This window comes from Callithrix jacchus, chromosome 16 (genome assembly GCF_049354715.1).
Source record: "Callithrix jacchus isolate 240 chromosome 16, calJac240_pri, whole genome shotgun sequence".
In the NCBI taxonomy this organism is placed as follows: Eukaryota; Metazoa; Chordata; class Mammalia; order Primates; family Cebidae; genus Callithrix; species Callithrix jacchus.
The window spans coordinates 44,059,169-44,085,077 of NC_133517.1; positions in this window are offsets into that span (position 1 = coordinate 44,059,169).

Below are 25,909 nucleotides of genomic sequence, written 5' to 3' on the forward strand. Positions count from 1 at the left end.
AAGTTAAAAGATGAAGCTAACACTGTATGTGGCAGAAATAAAATTTAAAAAGACAAAGTATTTAATAACACTGTAGAATGACTGGTTCAATATTCTTAAGCTCACCCTGTCTCTGAACATTTTATAATGAAGCAATTTACTTATTGTTCAAACCAGTATTTATTTCTATTATTTTTTACTGATACATAATGCACAGCTACTGCTTTTAGCCATTTAATGCCCTCCTATATTTAGCTGTTTAATCTATAACTTAGAAAAATCATAAAGTGCTTATAGCTATTTTTAATTTTATATTTTGTAATTGTATATGATTTATCTCTGTTTGACAAATAACTCTAGTGCTTAAAATAATGAGCTACTTTTAAGCAGCATTCAATAAAGCAACAAGAGTGTTCTAGAGAAGTAAATTTTCCCCAGATTCCTACAGTAGCAATAATATTTCTCACAGAATATAGCATTGACATCTGTGTATCTGATACAGATTCCAGTATAGACAATAAGCAAGCGATGATATGTCTATTTGAGTCTACTTGAAACTTAGTAATTAATTTTCTTGAAATGCAATTAAGACGACAATGATTAGTTACCTTTTGATAATTTATTGCCTTTATTTTGTAAGCTGCAGTTGACTAAAATTTTTAAAAAATGGTCCTGGAATATAAGGATCAAGGAGGCATAATATGAAGCTCATGCCATCTTTTTCTGAGCAACTTCTTCATATATTTTTCAAAGAAAACATATGACAATGAAATGGTAGTAAATTTTTGTGTAACTTTAGCTAATTAGCTTGGACCAAACTTTCCCTTTGTCACACTGGCAGTATTTCTATGTATTGACCCAATTATGTCCTGTTAACTATGAAATCAGTAATGTGTATTCAGATATAGGCTTAGTGCATCCAAGAGTTTGAGAGTTTGGGAAAGAAATTAAATTAGGTAGTAAATTCCAAGTGAGCATAAATACTGGTATTTGGTATTGAAAGAAAATTGAGAATATAATGACAATCAATGTATCTATGAGGTATATATATGTATTCGTGTGTATATATACTACTTATATATATATTCACACACACATTCTCTACATATATATACATTACCTATGTGACTATATGTATATTACATATATACATATATATATATTCTACATGTGTGTATATACATATATTCACACTATACATATATTCAGACAGACAGACACACGGACACATGCATAGACATAAGTAGAGTTGTCCCTCAGTATCCATGGGGAATTGGTTTCAGGACCACCTGGTAGATACTGAAATCCATGGATGCCCAAGTTGCTTATAGAAATGGTATAATATTTGCTTATAACCTACACACATCTTCTTATATACTTTAAATCATCTCTCGATTACTTATAATACCTTATACACTGTAAGTACTATGTAAAGAATCATTGCACTGTATTGTTTAGGAAATAATAAAAAGAAAAATAGTGTGTACATATTTAGATATTTTGGAGCTGTGGTTTGTTGATTCCACAAATGTGGAACCCAGAGATATGAAAGGCCAGGTATAAATATGAATATATATGTATATATGTGTATATATATGTAAATATAAATATATGTATATCTGCACACATGCACACACATTATAAATTGTCACAAAAACGTTAAAAATCACACTTTGCCTTATAATTTGAATTCACATATGCAGCAACCTCAATGTTCTAATCAATCTCGTGTTAAAGCAATGACAATGAAACAGTGAAAAACTGATCCACTCACTGCATCACCCTGCACCCACAAGGATCATTTCTAGAGTTAGAAGTCATAATTAAGCACTGGATAGATACTGCCTTAGAGAGTTGTGTTTTATTGGATGGACAAGTGACATTGATGATGACAGATTATTATTACATCCCCTATGCATGCTTTGCTACTACTCCTATATTACCAATAAATATTGATTAATAATTCATCTTTATAGAAGCATGCTTAGATAACATTCAAAATACAAATTGATTCAAACATGACATTATTTAACTAATATTTTAACCATTGCATTTCATGGGCAGGCTGACTGGGTAACACTGAACACTTAAAACAGAAGGAAGAGATAAAGTCATGTCATGGCTTTGAGTTAAGAAACAAAGGATAGTTTAAGCATGAAATGGCTAATCTTTGGTGTACAATCAGAGACATGAAGCAGTGAATGGAAAGCCCAATGTCTGAAATAAGATACACATACAAATCCAATACCTAGTTGATGTGATACCACTAAGGGCCTTGTACTGTTAATAGAAGCTCACAATCATTTCAGTCTTAAAGTCTGATATACAATGTTTAATTTCTTTGCCTAAAACTAAACACTATATCTTCTATGTCTACAAAAGTTTTAACAGTTTGCATATAAGTAATATAAAAATATTTATTTGAAAATTTCAAAATATGTACTTAATATACTAGTACAATACCATGTGATAGAAAGGGTTTATTTCTGCTTTTCATTATTTTTCATTTCTACTTTTCATTTCAATACTTAGAACAGTAGTCATTGTATGTTACTGTAAAAGTCACACCTCACTAATCTAAAAAACACATTGCAACCAAATGACAAATTTGTTTGAAAAAGCCTTTTGTCTAAAGTTATGATTATGTTCTAACTGAATGGTAGACAGAAAGGATAAATTGCTGATTGCTGAGATTATACACAATAGCCACTAATCTATAACATTGGATAAGAAACACATTACAGTTAGCATCTTATTTTTCTCAATTGTTTTATTTTTCACATAGCTGTGATTAATGTAAAATATTATGTCTAGCTTGAAGTATATTGCTTTGAAAATATATAACCAACTTCTGATTTTAAATAAATGGTTAAAAGTAAGCAGTATTAATGATGAGCAAGATTATTTTTCCAATGAAAACCTCTAAATGAAGTGAAGTACATCCAAATCAGATTTTTTCCTTTCCTTAGTCTTTCTTCCCGTGGAGTCTCCCTAAATTTTCACTGGCTCTGGATTTAAAATGTGGTTCGACTTTCTTTCATTTCCTAGCCAACCTGGTGCCTGATAAATGTTCACAGAGATTCTTATACTCTGGGGAACTTAGATCTGTATATATTAATCACAATGTGGATAGTTTATTTTCCTTTTTTGTTCTGTTTTCGTGTCAAAATTTGAGCTGATATATGAACCCAGGAAGAAAGCAGCAACCTCAGTTCGATGTAATTCATACAATACAAGTTTGAATTTTTGTTCTCAGGATTTCCTCCTTGTCTTTGTATTTTGAAGAAGCTTTAAATCTTTCTTTTTCCTCTTTTGTCACTGTCACCATCTTTTGCAGTTTATTTGGCAGCTTCCTCACCATTCTGTTCAGGTTGTAAAAAATCTTCCTATTACAAGTGGCTTTTAACACATCCCTTCTTTTCACAGCATTCTGACCTTGCTTTGATCCATTTTCTTCCCCTTTCTTCTCATTTCTCCCCTTTTCTTTTTTTCTTTTGGTTTCATTCCAAATGCCTTCTTATATTGACACTAGATTACTTAGTAGGTAGTTCACATTGATCTGGCTACTGTTTAGAAAGCAGATTTCATTTTAAGTAGAGAAATGGGAATGTCTGAGGAAGGATATCCTTTGTACAACAAAGCACTAGGCTGCTGCTTTCAGATTCCTCCCCACTTCAGAGAAAGTGGGGAGTGATCGATCTCTACAAATACTAACAGTTCATAATTTTGTCCATCTGATTATTTTAAAACCCATAAAATTTATTAATAAAGTTCAAATCTTTCTGTATGTATTTTTCAAGTAACTCTGTGTAGTCTATTTCTTCATACACTAGAATAGCTCTAAGTTAGAAAAGAACAGAGAAAAGGAGCCAAGGCAGGGATTGTTATCAAATCAAATGGGGTGAAAAATGTATTCCTTGGGAAGCATGTGCTCATTCTCTTTAATTGAGCCTCTATTTGTTTCTCAGTTGTTCTCTGTTGTAGTCTGATAGGTTTTTTCCTAGCTGTTTTGTTTCTCCCCTCTTCTAATTTATAGTGTCAACTTACATTTAGGGCAGTGAGAGTTAAGTTGCTCACTGTGACATTGCAATCAATTAATCACCTTTAGCTTTCCATCCTGACTTCTGATTGGCTGGTTTGTAATTGAGCCATGGGGCAAAAGCCATTTCCAGTCACAGTCTGTCAGCTTGTTCAGCAGTTCATTTATTAGTTGGATAAGATAACCTTTCACAGCAGCATCTAATCAAAAGCATCAAGTTTCACATACAGTGGAATGATTCAGAAATTCACACCTAAATTCGTGTTTGGTCAGATACAATGAACATATTATTGTTCTCTTGGAATTTGAAATAGAAATACAGTGTATAGCCCTCTGACCATTTAACTCCAGGTCAAGATTTTGATAAAGACCATAAACTATGAGGCACTTGACAGCTAAGTTCCAGGAGTACAGAATACATTTTTTTCTAACTTTAAATTTTATTATATAAATCTAAATTTACTAAGTCATGACATTTAGAATTTTTAGTAAAGTGCTATATTTTGTGGAGAAATTTTAACTTTTTCTGTATTTTGTACTATTTAATATTTAGGGAAAACTTATCCTGATTTTCCTCCTTTTATATAATAAAAATGCCACATTGGTGAAAAACCTCATTTTCTATAGAAAGACATCTTTACTGTACTATTTACTTCAGTTTACCAGGAGGAGACAGTGTTCCACTTATCCTAGGAGATATATCTCCAAAATTCCAGTACTAACTCACAATACAAATAAAACTTCCATTATAAAATTTATGCCAGAGCACAGCAGAACAGAAAACAACATCACATATTCTCTAATGTCCAAGCCACTGCTTTCCTTGTAGAAAGGATTACAGTCCCTTTTCTTTTAATTTTTCTATGTTTAATTTTATGGGTACATAATATTTATACATATTCATGGGGTACACTTTATATTTTGATAGAAGCCTACAATGTGTAATGACCAAATCAAGGTAATTGGGACAGCTCAAATGTTCATCATTTTGTTGTGTTGACTGATGAAAAGGGATATATAAATGCTACGCCATTTCAGTCCATTGAAGGACTGGACAATTTTATCAGATTGTTCACATCCAGAGCTTCTCCGTGAGGTTGGTTGAGGCTGACACCAGACCAGTATCAGAGCCAAACTACTGTCATTTTTATTTCGTTTTATTTTCCAAAATGGCAGATTAGAGGCTTTCAGTGTACCTCTGCCACTTGGAAACAACAAGATAGTGCATAAAAACAAATTCTGTGAGCTTTCATTCAAGAAGGAAAATGGGAATCCACCAGAATCAGTAAGGACATCTCAGAACCCTGGGAGGAGAACGTGGGCAAACAACCCCCATGATGGATCCGACTGAAAAAAGTGAGTGAAGCCTCAGTACATGAGAACAGCAGAGAGCCTCCTTCTGTGACTCAACTTTCTTTGTGAATCTGAGCAATAATCCAAGTCAAGAGAAGAGCAGGATGACATTTTTCATCCAAGTGCATGCAAAGTCAGCTATTCTTTGGAAGTCAGGTAGTGTGGCTACACATGCATTTTATTTTCAGTCCAAAAATTAGAGTGCTTGTTCTGGAGTGGGGTAGGCACCTCCACAGCCAGCATTGTAGAAAGCACCTCAGCAGTAGATGCTGAAATTCTGCTCTCCCCTGGTGCAGGTCAGAGGTGGGAGGAGAGCTGCTATAGCTGCAGTTTCTTCTGGGCAACAAGACTTGCAGCCAGGACCAGTTTGACAACCTGGTATCAGTTTGCATGTGCTATTGCTGTATGCCCCAGCCTCCTTTCCTGAGATCATGATGCAGTGGGACCCTGTATTCTCCCCTACCAGGCAGATCTCCAGGGATTTGGAGCACACGTTTACCTGGACCAGCAACCTGAGCCACACTACCGTTCTTGTCCACAGATTCTGGTGCAGGGGAGCCCTCTCTGCTGCTTAATGAGCAGGCAGATATCAAGGTATTTGGAGCACCTGCTCATCCAGATCAGCAGCCTGAGCCACACTACCCTTCCTGTGCAAAGATTGTGGTGAAGTGGGACCCTCTGGGCTCTGCTCCCAGGCAGATCTCCAGGAATCTGAAACACGCACTCTCCTGAATGAGGTATTTAGGCTGCCCTCACTTTGCAAAGAACTTGGTTTCCCAGTTTCAAAGAACAAGGAGGTTTCCCAGTTCCATGACTAAGCACATCTCCAGGTGCTTGGTGACTACCCAGTGGATTTTCCCTTGGCACTGGTGCTTATGCCTGTCATTGGGGAACCTGCAGGTAGGCCTGCTTGGTCCAGCCCTGCCTATCTTTACCCTATTGTCCATGGGGCTGAGCAGGAAACTCAGACCACTATGCACTCTACAGATCAGCCTGTTGACCAAGGCAAAAGAGAGCTTCTCTCAGTAACCAAGGATCAAGTACAAATCCAGACACATTGGCTGCGGCTGGCTGTTACACTTAAGTGCCATCTATTTGTTTGTAGGTCAAATCATAGGGTTCAATATAAAATGTGCTAATGGAAGTGCATAGGGTTATAGAAGCAAAACCAAAAGACCCTACCCAACATTCTCTATGTTGACACCCACTAGGGAGAGAGTAGGGCAAAAAACATAGAAAAATAACGAAAAAGAAAAAAGTCTTAATCTCATGAACATAATTGCAATTATTAGAAGTGCCAGCATCTCCAGATGATAAGGAACCAGTGCAAGAATTCCAGCACCATGAAAAATCTGAATGTAGTGACACCACCAAGGGTCATACCAATCCATAAATAAATTGGAAACACAGAAATAACAGATAAATAATTCAAAGTGTAGATGCAAAGAACCTGAATGAGATTCAAACAAGTTGAAAATCAACACAAAGAAACTTCCAAATCAGTCCAGAAAAAAGAGGAAGAGATTCATGTCTTAAAACAAAATAAGTCAGAGCTACTAAAATTAAAAAAACTCACTTAGGGACTTTCATAATACAGTTGAAAGTGTAAGCAATAGACTGAGCCAAACAGAAGAAAAGAATTTCAGAGCCTGAAGATCAGTCTTTCAAACTAGCCCAGTGGGACAAGAATAAAGATTTTTTTAAAGTATTTAAAAAATATGAGCTATGTAAAGTGACAAAATATAAAAATTATTGACATTGATGAGAGAGAAGGAGAAAAAGTAAACAACCTAGAAAACATATTTGAGAGAATAATTTAAGAACATTTCCCTAATTCAGCTGGAGAGGTAGACATCTAGATACAAGAAATTCAGAGAACATCTGTGAGATATTATGCAAGAAAAAAAATATTCCCTAGATATATAGTTACCAGACTGTAAAGTACAATGCTAAAGAAACAATCTTAAAAGGAGCTAGATAAAAAAGGTCATATCATATACAAAGGAAACCCCTATCATGATAACAGCAGATGTCTCAGCACAAACCTTACAAGCCAGGAGAGATTGGGGGCTTATTTTCAGCATTGTTAAATATAAGGAATTCCAACCAAAAATTTTCTGTTCCACCAAAGCAAGTTTCACATGTGAAGGAGAAGTAAAATATCTTACAGATAAGCAAGTGCTAAGGGAATGTGTTACCAGCAGAACAGACTTAAGAGAGTTGTAAACATGAAAATGAAAGATCAATGCCTGCTACCACAAAAACACCCTTAAGTACATAGCCCTCAGATCTTATAAAGCAACCACACAATATAAACTACAAAACAATCAGCTAACAGTTTCAAAACTTTCCATATCAATATTAACCTTGAATGTAAACAGTAAAAATGCCCCACCTAAAAGTTATATATGCCAGCTGCATAAAAGAAAAGACCTATCCATCTTCTTCCTTCAAGAGACCCAACTCAAAATGGATTAAAGATTTCAATGTAAGACTTCAAAATATAATAATTCTAGAAGAAAACCCCAGAAATGCTATTCTGTACCTCAGTCTTTGAAAATAATGTATTACTAAGACCTCAAAAGCAATTGCAATAGAAACAAAAATTAAAAATTGGCATCTAATTAAACTAAAGATTTCTGCACTGCAAAAGAATCTACCAACAGATTCAAGAGATAACCTACAGAATGGGGTAAAATATTCACAAACTGTGCATCTGACAAAGGGCTGATATTTATGATCTATGAGGAACTCAAACAATTAAACAAAAAGCAAATAACCCCATTAAAATGCAGGCAAAATACATGATCAGATACTTCTCAAAGGAATACAAGAAGGCAACCAACATAAAAACATGCACTGCATCACTAATTATCAGAGAAATGCAAATCAAAACTACAGCAAGATATCATCTCATACCAGTCAGGATGGCTATCATTAAAAAGCAACAAAATAAAATAAAATAAAAGCAGAATAGATGCTGGCAACACTGCAGAGAAAAGGGAATACTTATACACTGTTGGTGGGAATGTAAATTAGTTCAACCACTGTGGAAAATAGTTTGGAGATTTCTCAAAGAACTTAATAAACTACCATTTGACTCAACAATGCCATACTGGCTATATAGTCAAAAGAAAATAAATTATTCTACAAAAAATACACCTGCAGTCACGTGTTTATTGCAGCACAATTCACAATAGCAAAGACCAGAAATCAACCTATATACCCATCAATGGTAGATTGGAGAAAGAAAATGTGGTACAATTACACCATAGAAATCTATGCAGCCTTAAAATAATTAAATCATGTCCTTTATAGTAACATAGATTAAGCTGAAGGCAATTATTCTAAGCAAATTAATTCATTATCCTAAGTGAATAACAGAAAACCAAATATGGCATGTTATCACTTATATGTAGGAGCTGCACATTGTTTATTCATGAATATAAAGATGGCAAAAATAGACACTGGGGTCTGCTGGCCAGGGGGCAGGGCCAGAAAGAAAGTTAAGCTTTGAAAAACTAACTTTTGGGTACTGTGCTCACTACCTGGGTAACAAGAGCATTTTTATCCCAAATTTCAGCATCATGTAATATACCCATGGAACAAACCTGTACATGTGTCCCTTGATTCTAATATAAAAGTTGAAATTATTTTTAAAACACAATAAAATAAATAAAAGTTAAAAAGAGAGAGAGAAACAGAAACTCAACTATTCCCACTGCAAGACCCTGTGTCCTGTTTCTCCATTCCACAATCTCAAAGTTCATCTCACTCTCCTTACCAGAGAATCTAACCTGTGACATGCGGGAATTATGCTAATCTTCTCTGTATCATTCCAATTTTAGTATTTTAGTATATGTGCTGCCAAAGCGAGCACAAATACACCCTGAACTTTTTAAAATGTCAGTTGTTAAAAGATCAATTCGTTTGAATAAATAAATAAGTTGCTCTCGTTAAAAAAAATAATTTTTCACATTTTCTTCTTGTTCTCCATTCCAATATGCTCTTATTATGCAAAAGCACAGGTTGACTCAATGCTATTAACTGTGATTAAGAGTAAGGAAAATGAGTGTTTCTTTTAGTCTATTATGTACTCACAAGTCAAGCTGCTTAGAATGAAGTTAAATGTTCCATTTGTTGAGTACTTACTATGTTCCAGACATTTTTCTAAGTATTCTAATGGTATAAATTATCTACTGCAATCCACAAAACAATTGAGGAAAGAGAAATGAGGCATTTAAAACAATGAACAAAGTTACATGGCTTCCTAAAGGTGCCAGAATCTACATTTTGGATCTCAGATAATCTGATCTCAGAATCTCTATTCTGAGTTAATTTGGAGACGGTATATTCCATTGGTTCTCATATATGTTCTCATATATGCACATGCACATGTCTCAGAAGCACATGGGAAGCTTGTTAAAACACACATTGCTGGGCCCCACTCTCAGAGTGTTTCAATTAGTAAACTGGGGGTGTGGTCAGAGAATCTGTTATTTCTAACAGATTTTTAGCTGGTAATGCTGCTAACCCAAGACTATACTATCAAAACCACTGGTTTCCACAATACAATAGACATCTTCTTCATTTATCTAGGTGTGGTATAGTTGAAGGAATTATCTATGGATCGAGAATATTTACAAGGCTCCTCAGAAAATGAAGTAAATGGATATGCTACTCTATTTTTCAGTTTCTTAGAATGCCACAAATGAAGGCCGGGTGTGGTTGCTCATGCTTGTAATCCCAGCATATTGGGAGGCCCAGCTGGGCAGATCACAAGGTCAGGAGATCAAGACCATCTGGCATACACAGCGAACCCCATCTCTACTTTAAAAAAAAAATAGCTGAGTGTGGTGGCATGCACCTGTAGTCCTAGTTACTCAGGAGGCTGAGGCAGGAGAATCACCACCACACTCAGCTATTTTTCTTTTAAGTAGAGATGGGGTATCACTGTGTATGCCAGATGGCTGAATAGATAGTCAGTTCTGCTATAACGTGACATGTGCATTTTAAACAATTCTCTTGTTAGACAACATTACATAATAAAAATCACGGAGGAACTCAAGATGGCACTGTGACAACAACCCAGGATTTAAGCTCTCGGTTAATCCGCGGAGAGGTGAGTGAAAGCTGCATTTTCAGACTGATCTTTGTTGCCCACAGAACGCGGAAATTCCCAAGTATAAAGAAAACGCGGGACACCAGGCAAAGGCTCTACCTGGAGAAGCCGGCAGCCGGGGTGGTGGCGGCTGGCCCTATCCAGCGATCCCCACAGGGCACGCTTGTCTGGGTGCCCTGTTGAAATGGCAACCTGAGACTTGAGAGGGCTGAGCTAGAGACTGAAAGGGACTTAGGCAGTGGGCCAGCCCAGGGGATTGCAGGGACACAGCGTGTGGGATAGCGCAGTGGGACAGACAAAACGGCGATTCCAAACACTCGCCGTGGAGATCGTCTCTGAGGCGCTCCGTGGGAAGGGGCATCCACCATTACTGAGGCAACCCGCCCCGACTGAGACATACGCCCACTGCTGACGCAGCTTGCCGTTGCCGAGGCAACCCACTACAACAGAGAGACTCCGCTGCAGGGCGTAGCCCGTGGTGGAGAACGCAGCAGAACAGCAACAGCCTGCAGCAACAGGGCAAGCCTCACAACAGCAGGGCAGAGCCTCGGCAGTCAAATAGTGATTAGACTGCCTCCTAGCTGGGCAGGACACCTCAACAGACATCCAAAAACAAAGCCTCAACCCCCAAGACAGAGCATTTGAGAAAAAAAGGGTTTTTTTAAATGACCTCTGTTGCAGCAGAATCAAACATAGCAGCCTAACAGCCCTGAATGAACAACAGAGCACACAGCTCAGCAATTGAACTCCTATAAAGTACAGACTGTCTCCTCAAGCAGCTCCCTGACCCCTCTATATCCAAAAGACTGACATTTGGCAGGCATCATCCTGGGACAAAGATAGCAGAAAAAGAAACTGGTAGCATCCCTCACTGTTCCGCAGCTGCTATAGGTATACCCCAGACAAGCAGGGCCTGGAGTGGACCTCAGCAGTCGTACAGTGAAGGGGCTAGACTGGTAGAAGGAAAACAAAGTAACAGAAATACTTCATCACCAACAATCTGGGTGTCCACTAAGAGACCCAATCGAAAAGTCAGCAACTACGCAGACGACAAGTGGATAAATCCGCAAAGATGGGAAGAAACCAGGACAAAAAGGAGGACAACAACCGAAATCAGAACATCTCGCCGCCTAGAAAGGACCAAAACTCCTCACCAGCAAGGGAACAAAGCTGGACGGAGAATGACTGTGATGAAATGACAGAATTAAACTTCAGAAGATGGATAATGAGAAACTTCCATGAGCTAAAAGAACATGTTCTAAATCAATGCAAAGAAACTAACAACCTTGAAAAAAGATTTGAGAAAATGATGACAAGAATGGATAACTTAGAGAGGAATATGAATGAACTAAAGGAGCTGAAAAACATAATACGAGAACTTTGCAAAGCATGCACAAGTTTCAATAGCCGAATTGACCAAGCAGAAGAAAGAATATCTGAAGTCGAAGATCAACTCAATGAAATAAAACGAGAAACCAAGATCAGAGAAAAAAGCGCAAAAAGGAATGAAAAAAGTCTCCAAGAAATGTGGGACTATGTCAAAAGACCTAACCTACATTTGATAGGTGTACCAGAAGGGGACAAAGAGAATGAATCCAGACTGGAAAATACTCTTCAGGACATCATCCAGGAAAATTTACCCCACCTAGCAAGACAGGTCAACACTCAAATGCAGGAAATAAAGAGAACACCACAAAGATATTCCTCAAGAAGAGCAACCCCAAGGCACATAATCGTCAGATTCAACAAGGTTGAAATGAAGGAGAAAATACTAAGGGCAGCCAGAGAGAAAGGTCGGGTCACCCACAAAGGGAAGCCCATCAGACTCACAGCAGATCTCTCGGCAGAAACACTACAAGACAGAAGAGAGTGGGGGCCAATATTCAACACTCTTAAAGAAAAGAACTTTCAACACAGAATTTCATATCCAGCCAAACTGAGCTTCAGAAGTGAAGGAAAAATAAAATTCTTTGCGAACAAGCAAGTACTCAGAGATTTTGTCACCACCAGGCCTGCTTTACAAGAGCTCCTGAAAGAGGCACTACACATAGAAAGGAACAACCAGTACCAGCCATTCCAAAATCACACTGAATGCTAAAGAGAATCAACATAATGAAGAATCTACAACAACTAACAAGCAAAACAGCCACTTAGCTTCAAAATGGCAGTATCAAATTCACACATAACAATATTAACCCTAAATGTAAATGGACTAAATGCACCAATCAAAAAACACAGACTGGCAAATTGGATAACAATCCAAAACCCATCAATGTGCTGTATTCAGAAAACCCATCTCACATACAAGGATACACAAAGACTCAAAATAAAGGGATGGAGGAAGATTTCCCAAGCAAATGGAGAGCAAAAAAAGCAGGAGTTGCAATTATCATCTCTGATAAAATAGACTTTAAAGCAACAAAGATCAAAAGAGACAAAGAAGGCCATTACATAATGGTAAAAGAATCGATACAACAAGAAGAGCTAACGATCCTAAACATATATGGACCCAATACAGGAGCACCCAGATACATAAGGCAAGTTCTTAATGACGTAAAAAGAGACTTAGACTTTCACACAATAATAGTGGGAGACTTTAACACTCCACTGTCAATATTAGACAGATCAACCAGACAGAAAATCAACAAGGATATCCAGGGCTTGAACTCAGACCTGGGGCAAGCAAACCAGATAGACATTTACAGAACTCTCCACCCCAAATCCACAGAATATACATTCCTCTCAGCACCACATCACACCTACTCAAAAATTGACCACATAATTGGAAGTAAAGCACTGCTCAGCAAATGAAAAACAACTGAAATCATAACAAACAGCCTCTCAGACCATAGTGCAATCAAGTTAGAACTCAGAATTCAGAAACCAACCCAGAACCGCACAGCTTCTTGGAAACTGAACAACTGGCTCTTGAATGTTGACTGGGTAAACAATGAAATGAAGGCAGAAATAAAGAAGTTCTTCGAAACCAATGAGAATGAAGACACAACATGCCAGAATCTCTGGGACACATTTAAAGCAGTCTCTAGAGGAAAGTATATAGCAATAAGTGCCCATATGAGAAGAATGGAGAGATCCAAAATTGACACCCTATCGTCAAAATTGAAAGAGCTAGAGGAGCAAGATCAAAAAAACTCAAAACCCAGCAGAAGACAAGAAATAACTAAAATCAAAGCTGAACTGAAGGAGATTGAAACACGAAAAACCCTTCAAAAAGTCAATAAATCCAAGAGCTGGTTTTTTGAAAAGATCAACAAAATAGACAGACCACTAGCCAGATTGATTAAAAATAAAAGAGAGAACAACCAAATAGATGCAATAAAAAATGATAAAGGGGAAATCACCGCAGACTCCACAGAAATTCAAACCATCATCAGAGAATATTACAAACAACTCTATGCACATAAACTAGTAAACCTGGAAGAAATGGATAAATTCCTGGATTCCTTTGTCCTCCCAAGCCTAAACCAGGAGGAAGCTGAAACTATGAATAGACCAATAACAAGGGCAGAAGTTGAGGCAGCAATTAAGAGCCTACCACACAAAAAAAGCCCAGGTCCAGACGGGTTCACAGCTGAATTCTACCAGACACACAAAGAGAAGCTGGTACCATTCTTTCTAAAACTATTCCAAATAATCCAGAAAGAGAGAATCCTTCCCAAATCATTTTATGAGACCAACATCATCCTGATACCAAAACCCGGCAGAGACCCAACAAGAAAAGAAAACTTCAGGCCAATATCCATGATGAACATAGATGCAAAAATCTTCAATGAAATATTGGCAAGCCGATTGCAACAGCAAATCAAAAAACTTATTCATCACGATCAAGTAGGATTCATCCCGGGGATGCAAGGCCGGTTGAACATACGCAAGTCTATTAACGTAATTCACCACATAAACAGAACCAGAAACAAAAACTACATGATTATCTCAACTGATGCAGAGAAGGCATTCGACAAAATACAACAGCCCTTTATGCTAAAAACCCTCAATAAACTCGGTATCGATGGAACTTATCTCAAAGTAATAAAAGCTATTTATGACAAACCAACAGCCAATATCATACTGAATGGGCAAAAACTGGAAGCATTCCCTTTGAAATCCAGCACTAGGCAAGGATGCCCTCTCTCACCACTCCTATTCAATATAGTACTGGAAGTTCTAGCCAGAGCAATCAGGCAAGAAAAAGAAATAAAGGGTATTCAAATAGGAAAGGTGGAAGCCAAATTGTCTCTATTTGCAGATGACATGATAGTATACCTAGAAGACCCCATCACCTCAGCCCAAAAACTCCTGAAACTGATAAGCAACTTCAGCAAAGTCTCAGGATATAAAATCAATGTGCAAAAATCACAAGCATTCATCTACACCAATAACAAACTTAAAGAAAGCCAAATCAAGAATGAACTGCCATTCACAATTGCTACAAAAAGAATAAAATACCTTGGAATAAAACTCACAAGGAACGTAAGAGACCTCTTCAAGGAGAACTACAAATCACTGCTCAACGAAAGCAGAGAGGACACAAACAGATGGAGAAACATTCCATGTTCATGGTTAGGAAGAATTAATATTGTGAAAATGGCTATACTGCCCAAAGTAATTTACAGAATCAACGCTATCCCCATCAAGCTACCATTGACTTTCTTCACAGAACTGGAAAAAAACACCATGAACTTCATATGGAACCAAAAGAGAGCCCGCATAGCCAAATCAATTATAAGCAAAAAGAACACAGCGGGGGGCATCACACTACCGGATTTCAAACTATACTACAAGGCTACAGTAATCAAAACAGCATGGTACTGGTACCAAAACAGAGATATAGACCAATGGAACAAAACAGAGGCACCGGAGGAAACACAACATATCTACAACTATACAATCTTTGATAAACCTGACAAAAACAAGCAATGGGGAAAGGATTCCCTGTTTAACAAATGGTGTTGGGAAAACTGGCTAGCCATGTGCAGAAAGCAGAAACTGGACCCCTTCCTGACACCTTACACTAAAATTAACTCCAGATGGATTAAAGACTTAAACATAAGACCTGGCATGATAAAAACCCTTGAAGGAAATCTAGGCAAAACCATCCAGGACATAGGAGTAGGCAAGGACTTCATGAACAAAACACCAAAAGCATTGGCAACAAAAGCCAAAATAGACAAATGGGACCTAGTGAAACTCCACAGCTTCTGCACGGCAAAAGAAACAGTCACTAGAGTGGATCAGCAACCAACAGAATGGGAAAAAATTTTTGCAGTTTACCCATCTGACAAAGGATTGATATCCAGAATTTACAAAGAACTCAAACAGATTTACAGGAAAAAAACAAACAAGCCCATTCAAAAGTGGGCAAAGGATATGAACAGATACTTTACGAAAGAAGACATATATGAGGCCAACAATCATATGAAAAAATGCTCATCGTCACTGGTCATCAGAGAGATGCAAATCAAAACCACATTGAGATACCATCTCATGCCAGTTAGAATGGCGATCATTAAAAAATCTGGAGACAACAGATGCTGGAGAGGATGTGGAGAAAAAGGAACACTTTTACACTGTTGGTGGGAGTGTAAATTAGTCCAACCATTGTGGAAGACAGTGTGGCGATTACTCAAGGCCTTAGAAATAGAAATTCCATTTGACCCAGCAATCCCATTACTGGGTGTATACCCAAAGGACTATAAATCATTCTACTACAAGGACACATGCACACGAATGTTTATTGCAGCACTGTTTACAATAGCAAAGACCTGGAATCAACCCAAATGCCCATTGATGATAGACTGGATTGGAAAAATGTGGCACATATACACCATGGAATATTATGCAGCAATCAGAAATGATGAGTTCGTGTCGTTTGTAGGGACACGGATGAATCTGGAGAACATCATTCTCAGCAAACTGACACAAGAACAGAACATGAAACACCGCATATTCTCACTCATAGGGGGGTGATGAAAAATGAGAACACATGGACACAGAGAGGGTAGTACTAAACACTGGGGTCCATTGGGGGGAAAGGGAGAGGGCCAGTGGGAGGGGGAGGTGGGGAGGAATAGCCTGGGGAGAAACGCCAAATATGGGTGAAGGGGTGAAAGCAAACCAAACACACTGCCATGTGTGTATCTATGCAACTGTATTGCATGCTCTGCACATGTACCCCAAAACCTAAAATGCAATAAAAAAAAGAATAAAAAAAAGAAAAAATATAAATAAAATTAAAAAATAAAAAAATAAAAAATAAAAATCACAAGGATTATGGAAATATGAAGAAACAACACTCAAAAATTTTCTCAGTGATCATTCTTTTAAAAATATAGAATCCTAATAAAAATTATAGCAAATTTTATTTATGTTAAGTAGTTAAGAAATGGAAAAATACTACATAAATATATTAGATTGCCTTGGAAAACCCCTGACAGTGTCAATGTTAGGTGGCTCATTTTTGTGAAATGTTAGTAGGAGCATTACTTAAAATTGGGTGTAAAATTTCAACACTACAGATGGATGGGAATGGATAATTGTCCTCTGCATTGGTACCAAACGTTACAATTGCAGCAAATAGTTCTTATTTTTAATACCAAGGCATGCTTTTCTTCTCTTGGGATGCAGCTCTTTTGGGGCATGCATCACTGAGTGACGCCTATTTCAACAAAATTGAAGTCAATCTAATGCATACCCTTCATCTGCAAATAATTTCTGTTGACTGCCTGGGATTTTTTTTCTCTCCTCAATTTCTCCTATGCACTAATGGCTTGACCCAACAGCTAAAGACTTAGGGGATTACAGCAATGTTTGAAATTACTAAAACCAGTCACTTTCAGCACTAAAATGAGACCCTTCTACACTACAATGCAGGCATAGTAATTTAAGATCTTTATATATAGATAAGGCTTATATTTAAATTGTGCAAATTGTGCTTCCAAAATGTTTACAATTTGCCAATCATTTCACTCAAAATGGTCTTCCCTTTTTCTATTTCTTCAGGTCATATTCTTATGACTTTGCAGCATTTGAAGTTGTTCTTTTATTTTCGCGTAATTGTCTCTGATGTTGTACTAAGCATATTTCTTTATGCCTATGTCTGAGATACCAAATGTAATGTAGCCAAAATACTTTATTATTCCAATCTCCTTTTTACTGTCTAGATTTCCTTTTCCATTCACTGCTGGGTGTCCTGGGACTGGAAATGTTATACATGTTTAGTGTTAAATTATATATGTGTGTGCGCGCGTGTATATATATATATATATATATATATATACACGCGCGCACACACACACACACACACACACATATATATGTATATACGTAATGAAATGGAAAAGAATTGCAATACCTTAGTTGAATAACATGCAATATGAACCATAACCAAGGTAGGTCACAGATGTTTGAGGCCTATGCATGTGTATCTTTTGTGTATTCCTACACAGCTCAATTTATCCGGGTGTAGTTATCTGCATTCACCTGGCGTTTTTCTGAAATAAAATCATGCTTAAGCAAACATGAAATTTTCATTATATTTAAATTGCTGACTAATATATCAGTTGCATGAAATAATTTTTTTAAACCAAGCATTATAGCATAACAGACTGTATATGCTTGTGAAGATAAAATATAAAATCATGGAAGCTGTGTCTGCTGGAAAGTGAATATTGAAAATATACCTTAGAAAGGTTATAGTGTAGCATCTGCTATCGCATATGTCATTTATTGCAATGTGTTTTCCAGGCTGAAGTCTTCTTATTGGCTGACAGAGAATTTAGATAAATGCACTCAAGTTAAAGATTAGCATTCTTATCTTCTTTCTTTATATTTTACTATGCTTAGCACAAACAACTTTACACTTTCAGTTATTGGCAAAGAGCGTCAGTTGAAGAAATTTTGCTGGCAACATTTAAGAAATATATGCATTAAATAGTTCTTATATCTAATGGCATATTCAATGTTTTCTTCTAAAAATTATATCGTTAGTTCCACCAGATTCTGTGATTTCAAATATTACTAAAGCTGACAGTTACCACTGAGACCAGCATTTTATTACCCCATGTTATACATGAAGAAACTAAGGTTCTGAGAGGTAGAGTGTTCTATTTCCACAAGAGGTACAGCAGGGCCTATATTGCAGGCCTTCTACTCACATTACTGTGATTGTTTGCATTAAATGTAGTTTTGTTTCTTATTGCACATTTTACTCTCTAGTTACTTCATACACTCTCCCAGATAAAACAACAAGCTTTTTAGAACTCTGGAACAAAGAAAGTTCTTTCTGAAACTCACTGTCAATTTATCTGAGATGGCTTAACATAAAATCAATATATTTTCAAGAACTTCTTTTTGACTCAGCCATGCTTAGCAGACAAGGAAATGTATTTCTGTGCATGAAGTGTAATAGGCCAAAAAAAAAAAGCCATTTTCAATTAAAAAAATATCAACAGAACTAAAAAGCCAGATGAAATTGAAAACACTCTCTTGTGATTTTTATATTTCTGCTGTCTTTCCTTCTTCATATCACATTTCCCAAAGAAGTCTCCTTGACCTGTCAGTTATAGGCATATCCAAGGTTTTTCACTCATTACCAAAGACATAAATAGATTACTGTCCTTGGAGTAAAATAAAATTGAGACAAACTTAGGAGTTCTGCCTGTTTGTAATGATGTCGTTAGTTAACCTCTCTGGGGATATTTATGTAGAAGAGAGATCAGTCTTGGATTGGTTGTAAGGATTAAGTAAGATAATATAATAATGGTGATTGGCCCATAGCAGACATTGGAAATGTCATAGATATCATCATTACTTCTGGAAATTACTTCTAGTATTGCTCCTATTGGTCACAGTGTGTGAACTTTATAACATGATCACTTGAGTTTATATCTAGATTTTCAATTTCTAGATGAGTATCTTTTATAAAGTTCGTTAAACTTGTTGCCTCCCACACTTTTCTTTTTTATAAATGAGATGATATATTAGTACTTACCTTATTGGGTTGTTGTAAGAATTAAATGAAAAGCTTAATACTTTGCATGTTATTCCACCTGCCACCAAACTACCATAAAAATTCCCTAAGTGAGTTTATTTGTCTTACTTAATGGCACAAAAAACATAGGAGGTCAAACTTAAAGTTAGCTACCCTTGTTGAAGGCAAGTTACAAAAAGAATGAAATACAATGATCCATGGTTTCTCACTAGGTTTAGTGCTATTTCTTTTATTTTGTAGCTTAGTCCTGATCTTATGGTATAACAAAGAGTATGACTTTTAAAAGTACTATAAAGCCTAGAATTCTTCTATGCAAAATCTTGACTATGTAATTTATAAATGCATTCCATGCTTCACTAACCAAATATACCTCATACAAACAATCACATTCAAGCACCTGGAGAATTCTAGAGAAAAAGGAAATCAGAGCATAAAAGGATACTGAAAGCTGCATAGTGAAATGGTGGGTGCATAAAGCTACACTTTCAGATAGGGAGGCAGCTTTATGTCTGCAGTTAAAACTTAATCTACCATTGTAACTCAAACCCAAGGTCTAATAGGAGAGAGGAGGCACTGTGTAGTGAGGGCGAGACTTTTATTCATACACAAATAGCAGTCGGGAAATACAATGCAATTATATAGAGAATTCCAGGCACAATAAATAAATGCACTTCTGTTAAATTTGCCTCAATGTGAAGGTAATATTTTAACATTCTGTTCTCAGCCTTTCAAATTGATTTCCTTTACTTGTACATTTTTAAACAAACAACTGCATTAAAAAAATAAAGTCATTTCAATTGTGGAGCAGTTAATACTAGTATCTACCTTATTTAAGAGAGTCAAAACAAGGTTAATGTAGGTGTATTGACAACTTAATGGCTCCTGACAAGGTAATAGCTCTTTAAGAAAAGTAAAGGGGAAAGATATGGATAGTGTAGCAAAATTTAACTTAATAGAATAAAATTATATTAAGTATTTTTTATTTGAATTCATTGGGCTAGCATAGAATAGCTTTTTTAGGATAATGGTCTTACTAAAAATTACCAGCAGTGTTAAGTAAGATCTCAGACAAATAATGTATATTAAAAAATTAGTATAAGTTAGTAATTAGTATTCATTAAGTAGTAAATTAATAAAAATATTAATATTAGTTTATAATAACATTAATGTTAATATGGATTAAATACAATATGTCAGGCAATGTACTGAAAGTTGTATATATTTCTTTTAATACACATAAGAACTTTGGTGATAGGTTTTATTTTTATCCCAATTTAATACACAGAGAATGAAAATACTGCAAGAGATCAATTATCCTGACCAAGTCACATCACAGTAACTTAGACACAAAGCAGAGACAAAAGAACCCAGTGCCTGGGTTACTTTTAAATATCAATCTAATGCATCTGAGTCTTTCCTTTGTAGTGACTTTTAATTCAGTCATGCTGACAACATTTTTAAAATCCTTATCTATGCAGAAGTCAAAGTGATAAACCTGTTTTAACATGGTTCGTATGTTCCTTCTACACAATCTGTAAAGTAATCGCATTTACAGTTTCTGCCCACTCACTTGTCATTATAGTCAGCCTTATTTGGTGGATGCACTTCGCAAGTGTCTGCAGTATTTGCACAATTCAAAGCAATATTTATGTATCTGCAGTGATCCTTCCTCAATAGTTGAGCCAAGTCTAGTCATTGCTCAAAATTTTTAAGATATTCTAGGGCTTTTGTTGTGAAATTTCCTTTCTGAGTAGCCACATATAGTTGCATTTTCTCACTTCCCAACTCCTATGCAATAGGCTGTGCTTGCTTTATTTCCCTGCTGTCTAGTTTATAGGCTGTATTCCGAATTAATTTGCCATTCTGTGAAGTCCAAACCACATGAACCACAGTTTTAATGATGCCCTGTTTGTACAGTATCAGGCTTTTACTCAGTACTTTGTAGAAGAATGTCTGGGTTTTAAATCTAGCTTTAAAATATATTATGTTTGTATTCTTGGCAGTTAAATAATTTTTGAAACTCAATTCCTTCATATGTGAAATTGATTAAATAAGAGTAGTAATCATATAAAGTTGGTGAAAGCAATGTAATGAAACAATTCAACTAAAATATATTGGCTGGCATATAATATGTGTTAATTGACATGATTAGCATATAGAATATCTTTACCTCTTTTAACCTCCACCATACTAGTTTAATCAAGTATTTTCAGGATGAATCTATATTTTTATTACTAATGCTTTCTCAATACCTTAGTAGCTAGTTGGAACTACTCCAGATAAATTCATTATATCATCATAAGTGGACTTTGTTGCTTTTCTTAGAAATTATTTCAGAATTTGGCACTTTGGACAACAATCTATTTTAATCCTTTTTTTGTTGTTGTTTCCAAAACCATTATTATTCTTGGGTCTTCTCCCACCTCATCAACACCTTCATGTCTTCATCACTTCTCCTCCTATTCAATGAAACTCTTGTCATCAAAATATGTCATTTTTTTACCAAAAAGTTTGGATTGTTACATAAATCATAGATCTTACCTAACACCAAACTATATTAGTAATATAAAAATTGAGGTGAAACTCTTGTTTCTGTAGAACGTTGTATCTATCAATTTCCAAATTGATTTTAAAATAACTAAAGATCTTAAACAATGTGTGCAGATATATTATTCTCAAGAACGTTGCCCCAGTTTTGAACTCCTTAGTTTTATGCTCTTGTACAGAAAATTCCCAAACAACAAACTCCTTTTAATCAGCCATCCAAGCCCCAATAATCCAGACATTTATTAATAATAGGCAAATCAAACATATACTGCTAAAAACATTTTTTAAGAAAGGATCTCAGTTAACTTTTCATTAATAATAATGTTAGTACTTTTTCAAGGATGTCTGATCAAATATGTTTCTTTTCTTCTGCAATGAGCTTTTCAGGAGGAAAGGAGTGAGTTAGTTACATAAATTAATTCCATGGGCTATTTTATTTTTCAATTCGATCCTAGAACTGGCATTTCCCCAAAATCAATTTCCACATCTCTTAACAAATTACTGACTCAAATATTCCTGCAAATGCCTTGCTAGCACTTTAAACTCAATATCTTTGGGATCACAAACATCATCTTATTTTTATGTAAAATTTGTTCTTTCTGTATGTTCAATTTGTCTTGAGCAACTCAGTGTCCTGGCAGTCATTCAAACTTGCCTGGAACTCAAATCTTCAAATGTGTCATGAATTGGTCCTCATTTACATTTTCAAATCTACTTTCCAGTCACATGGTAGTCAAGCAGTACAGCTACTTATTACTGTTCCAGTCTATACCCTCTCACCTTTAATTCTTTTCTCAGTTCCTTTATTCAGAAAACCTTTATATGTTTCTCTGAAAACCTCACTTAAATTTTCTGTCTCTCCAAACACCTACTATTTTTAATCATTAAAATAATGTTCCCTTTTGATTTATTAACATTCTGATAACATGAAAAATTTTAAATGAAAGTGATATTCCTATGTATACCTGCCTTTATCCTTTATCAAATTTTAGTTTCCATATAGCAAGACCTCCAGTATCTTATAGTGTATAGCTTTGAGCACCTAGCTAAGGGTAGTTTTGATTTTTAAAAAAGTCAGATGTTATGGATTTAAATCAAACTGCTTCTTTGAAAAGCTCATTTTTTCTAGATCAATTTTCAATAAAATGTAATGAATAATTTTTTTCTGAAAGCAAAGCTGTAAGGAATGAAATAGATTGTACATAATAGTATTTCATATCATACAGAATCTCTTGCAAATCCAGTTTCTGACTAAAAACACTTGTAATTTTCTTCTACTTTCCCACTGCTTTTTCTTCTTTGCCCACATTGAATGACATGTTTTTCTCAAATGAGCTGTGCTCTTTAATGCTTCTCTCTTTATCCATGATGCTTTCCTTGCTCCTTCTGCTCTCTTCTCATTGTTAACCTAAGTTTTATTAATTCACCAAAAGGCAGTGAAACCTGCCTCCTCTAAGAACTCTTAACTGAAATTCTTTGGAGAACTTAGTCTCTTCTTTAGCACCTTCTCATAATGCTATGGATTTAATGTGTCCCCAGATTTTGTGTGTTGGAAACTTAATTCCCAATATGTCAGTATTATAAGGTGGGACCATTAAGAGGTGGTTGGATCTTAAGGGTTCCACATTCATGAATGAATTAACAGATTAATGGGTGATCATGAAAGTAAATCTGGTGGCTTTATAAGAAAGGAAGGAGTCAACCTAGCACACTTAGCACCTCTGCCATGTGATACCCTGTGCTGCCTTGAGAGTCTTCATAGAGTCCCCACAAGCAAGAAGTTTCTCACAAGAGAAAAACCCTCAATGATAGACTTCTCAGCCTTATAACTGTAAAAAATAAAATTATTTTCTATATAAATTATTTATTTTCAGGTACTTTTGCTAAAAGCAACATAAAATGAACCAATACGCATAACATCTATAGTATTTACTATATGTCTGCATTTCAGCTGTAAGATCTCCTTTTTGCCTCTAACTTTATTTTTCTCTTGCCTCTTTTTTCATAGTTAAGCTAAAAGTTGTTAATTTTATCTTTTTAAAATATTAGTTCTTTTTCATTCTTTCTATTGTTTTTTTAATTTTATTTGTTTCTGCTCTGATATTTATTATTTATTTTTTTCTGCTAATTTTAGGTTTGTTTTGCTCTTGCTTTTCTATTTCTTTAAGATGCATTATTAGGTTGTTTGAAGTTTTTCTATTTTTTAACATTTAGGCATTTATTGCTATAAACCTTTTTTACTAGACCTTTTATTGTATCTTATAGTTATGTTAGTTATGTTTTTACATTCAACTGTTTCAAGAAACTTTAATTTCCTTCTTAATTATTTATTGACCCTTTTGTCATTCAGGACCATATTGCTCATTTTTTTGTGTGTGTTTCTGTAGTTTCTGCAGTTCCTCTTATTATTGATATCTAGTTTTATTCCATGGTGGTCAGAGAAAATACTTGACATTATTTCATTTTTTTGAATTTTTAACAGTTTTGTATTCTAACATATGATCTACCCTTAAGAATAAACCATGTGCTGAGAAAAAGAACATGTATTCTGTAACCATTGGATAAATGTTCTGTAAACTTCTATTAGTACCCAATGGTCTATAGAGCAGATTAAATCTCATGTTACCTTGTTGACTTTTGGTCTGGAATATCTGTCCAATGCTGAAAATGGGGTATTGATTATATTATATTGAGGGGTCTCTCTCTTCAGCTTTAATAATATTTGCTTTGTATATTTGAATGCTCCAGTGTTAGGTGCATGTGTATTTACAATGGTTATATCCTCTTTCTGAGCTGACCCCTTTATCATTACATAATAAACTTTGTTGACTCTATTTACAGATATTTTTTGAAATCTATTTTGCATGATATACATGTAGCTACATCTGCTGTTTTGTGGTTTCCATTTACATGGAATATCTTTTGCAATTCTTGTATTTTCAGTCTATGCGTGTTTTTATAGGTGAAGTGTGTTTCTTGCAGGCAATATAACGTTGGGTCTTGTTTTACCCATTCAGCCACTCTATGTGTTTTGTTTGGAGAGTGTATTCCATTTAAGCTCAATGTCACTTACTAGTGCCATTTTCTTTTCTAGTTGTTTTGTCCCCTCCCTTTCTTCTTGTCTGCCTGCCTCCCCTACTGCCTTTGAGAAGGCAGTTTCTCTGTTGGACGATTTTAATTTCTTGCCTTTTTACTTTACGTATAGCTGTTATGGATTTTTTTATTTGAGGTTACTGCTGTCTGTTTTTCTATCAGAATTTTTGTCACAACTATTTAAGCAGTCTCTAAAAAATGTAAAACTTTCCATTGTCTTCCTGTCTTCTGAGCCCTTCAAACTCTTACAACCTTTACCTGCTGGTCAGTTTCAAAGCCACTTCTACATTTCCAGGTATCTTTATAGCAATGCTCTTCTTCTGGGTGACAATTTTCTATGATAGTCTGTTTTTGCATTATGATATTAGCTCACAGTTTCGAAGGCTGTACGAGCTTGGCACCCATCTTCTTGGGTTTTGGAAATGGCTTCAGGAAGATTATAATCATGGCTTAAGGTGAAGCAGGAACAGATATATCACATGGTGAGAACAGGAGCAAGAGAGATAATGAGGGAGGTTCCAGACTATTTTAAACAGGCAGATTTCATGTGAACAAATTGAGAACACACTCATCACCAAGGGGATGGTGCTGAGCTATTCATGAGGGACCTGCCCCATGATCCAATACCTCCCACTAAGCCACAAGTCCAATATTGAAGATTGCATTTCAACATGAGATTCGGATAAGACACACATATGAACCATCTCAGTAACTGAACACTAATTTGGAAAACAAACTAGGAAAGAGAAAACTAGTAAAAACTTCACAC